This window comes from Chrysemys picta, unplaced genomic scaffold (genome assembly GCF_011386835.1).
Source record: "Chrysemys picta bellii isolate R12L10 unplaced genomic scaffold, ASM1138683v2 scaf2829, whole genome shotgun sequence".
Taxonomy (NCBI): Eukaryota; Metazoa; Chordata; order Testudines; family Emydidae; genus Chrysemys; species Chrysemys picta.
The window spans coordinates 1-7,021 of NW_027055531.1; the positions used below are offsets into that span (position 1 = coordinate 1).

Consider the following 7,021-nt stretch of genomic DNA (forward strand, 5'->3'; position numbering starts at 1 on the left):
AACTAAATCCCAAATCCACGTCTCAGGGAAATACTTCCGGATTGTCTCCACTGGGCCATGAATGAGATTTTCCATCATGCCACCAACTAAGGTATCTGCCTCATATGAGAGCCCCGCTTTAGATGTTGGAGGAGGTAAGGGAGAGAAAGGTGATATGTTAGACCCCATTCTATATCATGGCACTTTGTTTCCAGTTAGTGACAGATTGGATTCTAAACCCTAGATTTGAAACCCGCTCTTTTCAAATTCAGACCCAAACTTAAACCTATCTTTGCTTGCAACCAATTACTCCCTTCCCCAGCCCACTCTCCCAATGTCATCAGCTGTCTTTTCTGAACTTCTTTAGAAGCCATTGAAAAAACATCTCTATTGCCCTATTATGAGCTCAGCACTGTCCATTTTCTAAAGACTTCTGCACTTCTTATAGGGGTGGTATGGATGAATGAACATGTTTATTCCAACTCCACCAATCATGGAGGATATGGGAAGCCCAGACATAATAACTGCATTGAAGCAGCCCTCAGAGCCCTGGCTATATCCACTTCAAATGGAATTAACCGGTGCAACTCACTGCCCCAAGCCGTTATAGATGCAAATAGTTCAGTGAGTTTCACAGAAAAAAATCCTGTGTCTGTATATGACTAAGAGTAGCAGCAACACTAGTGACACCAGCTAGGATTCAGATGATCCGGGATATCAGTCCTCGTGCTTCAGGGCATAAGCTGATATCCAGCCATAGATCAGGAAGAAATTTGCCCCATAGCACAGTGAGGTGTAATACAGAGGTTTTCCATCTTCCTCTGAAGCAGCCACCATTGGCCACTGTCTGAAGAGGGACCTTGCGCTAGAAAGATGACAGTGCTGATCCAATATGGTCAGGAGGCAGGACGCTGCCATATATAGACCAGTAGTCTGATGTTCTACAGTAGGAATGGGGACATTGGATTAGAGGGTCAGTAATCTGATCTGTTTACTCTTCATTTCCACTAGTTAATTGAGAGCATAATTAACACTAATATTTAGCCATCTAATCTCAGAGCTCTTCACAAGGTTGTGTAAGTATAATTAGTCCCCTTTTACAGATAGGAATATTAAGGCACAAAGAAGTGAAATGATTCATCCAAGGTCAAGTTGATGGGACAGCTGAGAATGGAGAACATATTTCCTGCTTCCCAATCCTAAACTCTCCCCCTGGGTTCACACTCCCTCCCCATTGAACCTGTCTCTCTTTCTGCTTAGTTTTTTTCTCTAGCACTTGCTGGAAGGTGAAAACCTGGAAGTGGAAATTATCCTGTTCCAGGTTGAGAGAGCTGCAACCAAAGTCAACAAGATTTAGCTGCTGTTTTTTGCCAGTGCAACAAATCTACATTAGGGGGTGCAAGGTGCCACTGCATTAGTGTAGTTACAACAGTGCATATTTCCTTAGCTGGTGGAAGGTTAGCAAGCAGGTGGAGCAAGCAGGTGGAAATGGACCAGATTCCTATTTCAGGACTGACATTAGTGGATTTCGGCCACCATAGCTGAGATCAGAGTCTGGTCGAATTGGTCTAATTTCCATGCAGAGGAGAGGGTGAAAGGGAGGGGAGCAGGAAACGCACCTAACGGGGGGTATAAGCAGGGTAAAACAAAGCAAGCTCTTTTACCGCTAATACCAGCCCCCGCAGGTACATATGTTCTACTGTACATTCTCTCCATGCAGAGTCTGGGCTTCTGGACCTTGGTGCTGGTGAAGACTTTTAAACCCATCGCCTGTAAAAAGATAACCCAGACAGCCATGTGGTAAAGTAAACCATACGTCGGGAGATAAACGTGCCGTCTGGACTGGATCAGGATGTGACGGGCTTATCACAGTGCAGGGATGGGTCATTGCAAGAGCAGACACTAAGGCCTGAGAGGTCAATGCCAGTGTGGCTGGTGGGAAGCGAAGGGCGAGGTCTATGTCAGTGAAAGGCGCCGGACCAGCTGCTGGTGATGGACGTCCTGTGTGTCCTCAGAGCAGGTTCATCAGAGGCATGAGCAGTGCAAGCTTGCGCCGTGCACTCAGCCCTTGCCGGCTTGCCTTGGCCCTGCCCTGGAGGGAGTTCAGTCTCTCTGCCCCAGTCCATCCCCTGCCTCTCTGCTGAGATGCCTAGCAGTCATTGTCAGGTATGCTGGGGTTTGGCTGATTTGGGAGCAAGTCCCACTGGGAACAAACCTGAAATCCCGCAGGACACCAAACCCTCACTAGCTGGGGCTGGGTAATTACCCTGGGTGCTGGCTCAGAGCGGCACTCCGCACATCTCTGCGAGTGCGTGTGTAAATAAAATGGAGACTGGCACTTCACAGAGACCTACATAGATGGGATAGAGAGCGTGTGGGACAGGATCTCTTTGACAAAATGGCTGCAGAGACAGAGTCGCCCATTTCTGGGCTCTATTTCTGTGCCCCAGCTGTTAGAATGTCTCCTTGTCATGTTTAAATTAGTGATGGGAAACCTCTAGAGTTCAGTGGTTGAGAGAGGCATTTAATCCTCAATGCTGGGGGGTTCCCATCTGGGGTTTCCTGGCCCAGCTTTAGTTATTACCTCGAATGTGCTGGCTAACGAGCACCCAGCTAAGTGCACTCAGACAGCACCTATGGGATATGACAGGAGTTTGCTCACCCAAGAACATGGTGGGGAAATCTTCTGAACTAACAGCGATTTCACACACTGAAGGGAGATGTGGCGCTCACCTTGAGAACATTGTAGGCATCCCCTTCACCGTCAGGAGAAATGGGTCCATAGATGAATCCGTTTATAATGACGTTGTCGAGTTTCACACAAGGGTTATTGTCTTCTTCCTCCAAATGGTGCTCTCGGTAATTATAACCCCTGATCTCCTTCACTGGGAGCAAATTATACACCTGCGGGGACACGCCTTGATGTCAGTGACCACAGGCCCAATAATAATAAACCAGCGTGTGCCACCCTAGTGATCACAGACAGCTTTAAACTAACACACATGTGCGTGCAATCCCAGTTACCAAGGTTGACCCTACAATAACAAACCCTACAGTAACAGAGCAGAATGTCTGACTCCAAGGCTCAGCACTGACTTTTCCATAATAACCCAGTGTGTGCTGACCAGTGCTCACCAGTGGCCCTCCAGTAATAAATCAGTATGTGTGGTTGTGTCCTCACAAGTGGCCCCAGAACTATAAACCACTGGGTGCAGCAATAGTTTTCATGAGGGCCCTACATAGATCAAGCAGTGGGCACAGCCCCTGTGCTGATGAGGGACCCTACAATAACAGACAGACTGCTCTGCCCTAGCTCTCACGAGTGATTCTTGGCACTTTCCAGACAAGACCAGCTCTTGCACCTGTTGATCACTGGGCCAGGCTGGCACTTACAGAGCTGGGCGAGAGCTCGGCTTCAGGCTTCAAGAGGAGGACGCTCTTGTCCACAGCACGGACGGCGCACAGGGAGCCCGGGGAGGCTCCGATCCGGAGGTGAGTGTCGGAGGCGGGGAGGCCCTTGTCCAGAGAGAAATGCAAGTCAACCTGCAATGCCAGGAAAGGAGTTAGAGGAGCTACTTCTCCAGGTACCTTCACACTCTGCCTCGCAGCACAGCCCAGTCCTGGAACCGCCGCACACAGCTCTGTCAATGCCCCTGAACTCTGCCCTGCAGCCCCCGCTATTCCAGTCCTGGGCTCCCCACAAAGCCCTGCCAATGCCCCTCAGCCCTGACCAATGCAATTCAAACATGACCAGCAGCGCCCCCATACGTCAGTTCTGCTTCCACCCTTATAATTCTGCCTATGCAAATTACTCCTGATGTGCATTCATCTCTCATATTCAATTACTGATCCATGGTCAGTGCCCGATGGGCTCATGGAGCCATTGAACATTTCCTGAGTCTTCCTTGAAATTTGCAATTCCAGGTTCCACAGGTGGGCCATTGTCCATGAGGTGAATGCGAGTTATAGAAACCGGATGCTCACCTTATTGGCAAAGCAGTTTTCAATCTTGAAATCTTCGGAATTGGCAATAACGTCCCCGCTGGGTAAAGTGGTGTATACGAGTACCCGGGCCAGGGGGGCGATATCAGGCCCCACGGGGAGGCTCAGCTCAAATACCTGGATATCTGGCAAACAGAGAGAGGGTGAGGGGGCTAAGCTATAGAGAATCAGCTCCAGGGCCACACATTTCCCTAGGCTCCCTCATTATGGCTGCAACATCAGCCACCCTGAAAAATTCGCTATCCAAGGGTAAGAGTTTTGGCACATAGTTGAGGCCTTTGACTCTTACTGCAAACACCCGGTGCAGGATGTTCAGGTGAGATGGGTTTGGTGGATCTCAGCATGTCCCTTAAATCCATATCAGCTAGAGTCTAGTACTGTCCTCCATCAGTGCAGGACCCCAATGCCCATGCAATAATGAAGGCGAGGAAAGACGTGCATGTTGTACAGGGGCTCTGTGCGGAGGGTTGTGCGCACAGGGCTGCAGAGGGGGTGGGATTCCACACTCCTGCTCCTCAAGGTGGAATTTGCCCAGCCAGCCTGAATCAGTCAAACTGGGGATCCCTTCAGACTGCCATTAATGAAATGAAATCGGTCAGGGGAACTGTATATGTGTCAAAGGGGGGAGGGATAGCTCAGTGGTTTGAGCATTGGCCTGCTAAACCCAAGGTTGTGAGCTCAGTCCTTGAGGGGGCCATTTAGGGATCTGGGACAAAAATCTATCTGGGGATTGGTCCTGCTTTGAGTATGGGGTTGGACTAGATGACCTCCTGAGGTCCCTTCCAACCCTGGTATTCTATGATTCAAAGGGAGAGCAAGACTATGACTAATGAGACAAGGAGTAAGAGCGAAAGCAAAGAGGAGAGAAGGGCGCTGTTCTCAGCACCTCCTTCAGATACAGCAGGACAGGCAGAGAAAGGGGTGGGGAGAGCTCACAATGAGAACAGGCTGAAATTTTTCAGATGATTTTTTGTTGTTGAAAAACACAGACTCGGATCAACCAAAACATTTCACAAATTTGTGTGAAATTCACGAAATAGTTTTGGGCAGGAAAAAATCGGCAACAAATCAGAAGGTTTTGTTTCGACATTTCCTAAATGGAAGGTTCCATTTTTTTAATTCAAAACAACTCCTCATTTACAATTTCCCTTCAATTCAATTTTAAAAAGATTAAAGCAGTTCAAAAGTGAAATGGTTCAGTCGCCCCCAAACAATTGTTTTTTGAAGTTTCTGGTTTGGCCAGGGAACCAGGAAATCAGTTATTCACGCAGCTCTACTCACGTTCTCCATCCCCTACGGGATGCACCTTGGTGCCTGCCCTCACGATGCCTCCTTTGGCCATCACCTGCCAGGAAGAAGAAACCCTCCTGTTACAGGGGTCCTGGTGGGAGGTGGGGGATGCTCATGGGGGAATGCTGGGGGTGGGGGGTGTCTATACTGATGCCTTCCTGTGGGGAAGGAGCAGTAAATCCCGCAGAGCCATACAGAGTCCCAGACCCAGACTGGAGTTTACTGGGACCTCGACCAAGTCAGAAATTCTCTCTCCCTGCAAAAAGAACAGGAGTACTTGTGGCACCTTAGAGACTAACAAATTTATTAGAGCATAAGCTTTCGTGGACTACAGCCCACTTCTTCAGATGCATACAGAGTGGAATAAATATTGAGGAGATATATATACACACATACAGAGAGAATAAACAGGTGGGAGTTGTCTTACCAACTCCGAGAGGCCAATTAAGTAAGAGAAAAAAAAACGGACAGTCTCTCCGCAAAAGAATTAATGGACACAAATCTGACATCAGGAATCATAATACTCAAAAAGCAGTGGGAGAACACTTTAACCTGTCTGGTCATTCAATGACAGACCTGCGGGTGGCTATATTACAACAGAAAAACTTCAAAAACAGACTCCAACGAGAGACTGCTGAGCTGGAATTGATATGCAAACTAGACACAATCAACTCAGGATTGAATAAGGACTGGGAATGGCTGAGCCATTACAAACATTGAATCTATCTCCCCTTGTAAGTATTCTCACACTTCTTATCAAACTGTCTGTACTGGGCTAGCTTGATTTATCACTTCAAAAGTTTTTTTTCTCTTACTTAATTGGCCTCTCAGAGTTGGAAAGACAACTCCCACCTGTTTATGCTCTCTGTATGTGTATATATATATCTCCTCAATATTTATTCCACTCTGTATGCATCCGAAGAAGTGGGCTGTAGTCCATGAAAGCTTATGCTCTAATAAATTTGTTAGACTCTAAGGTGCCACAAGTACTCCTGTTCTTTTTGTGGATACAGACTAAAACGTCTGCTACTCTGAAATCTCTCCTTGCAGAAACCATCCACTGGCTGGCCAGTTCTGCATTTCCTTCACTGGCTTTTACATGTAAATGTCAAGGTCAAGAGAACCTGGCCTCGGGGCAGTTTGGGGACCTGGGACATATATGGGTGTCTGGCCGCCAGTGCTGTGTCATGTGTACGGAGGTAGAGGTCACTAGGTCCGGGCTTACCACATAGTAAAAGACGATTTCCTTCTGCTCCCCCACGGCCTCTGGCTTCAGGATGTAGTGCACCCGGACCATCTCATTGGAACCGCAGCTTAAAGTCTGAGACGGGGCTCAATTTTGAGAAAGCTCTTACTCAGGGAGTAAAAGCGTGTTGCCATGTGAATGGTGTTACCATACACAGGGGTGATCCAGTCTGTGTCGTAACAGTTCAGTTCAGATTTATGGTTTGCCTGATAAAGAAGAACGTTTTTACATCAGATCAAAAAGTGAGTAACAAGTCTACTAGCATTTCAGAAGGAAAAAGTGGGTATTTTTAAAAACATGTTCTTGGCAGATTTTTCAGTGCACCGTGCACTGATCTGCATTTTCCATGCTCCTATGGAGAGAGAGAGATGGAGAACCAGAGGGAGAGCGACAGAGTGTGTGCAAGACACAGAGAGCAAGGGACAGACAGAGAGAGAGCAAGACAGAGAGGAGGAGACTGAAATTCCCAGCCAACAAACTCTTTGTTTTATCTCCCGATGGGCA

General features: G+C 47.8%; 1 long non-coding RNA gene across 1 annotated transcript; it reads right to left on the reverse strand.

Annotated features, from left to right (window-relative positions):
- Positions 1 to 1,615: 1,615 nt before the first annotated feature.
- Positions 1,616 to 3,408, reverse strand: LOC135980353 (uncharacterized). The gene is made up of 3 exons (XR_010597448.1): positions 3,373 to 3,408; positions 2,713 to 2,883; positions 1,616 to 1,749 (listed from the first exon to the last, which is right to left on the reverse strand). It is a non-coding gene; the product is annotated as an uncharacterized LOC135980353 (long non-coding RNA).
- Positions 3,409 to 7,021: the final 3,613 nt, after the last annotated feature.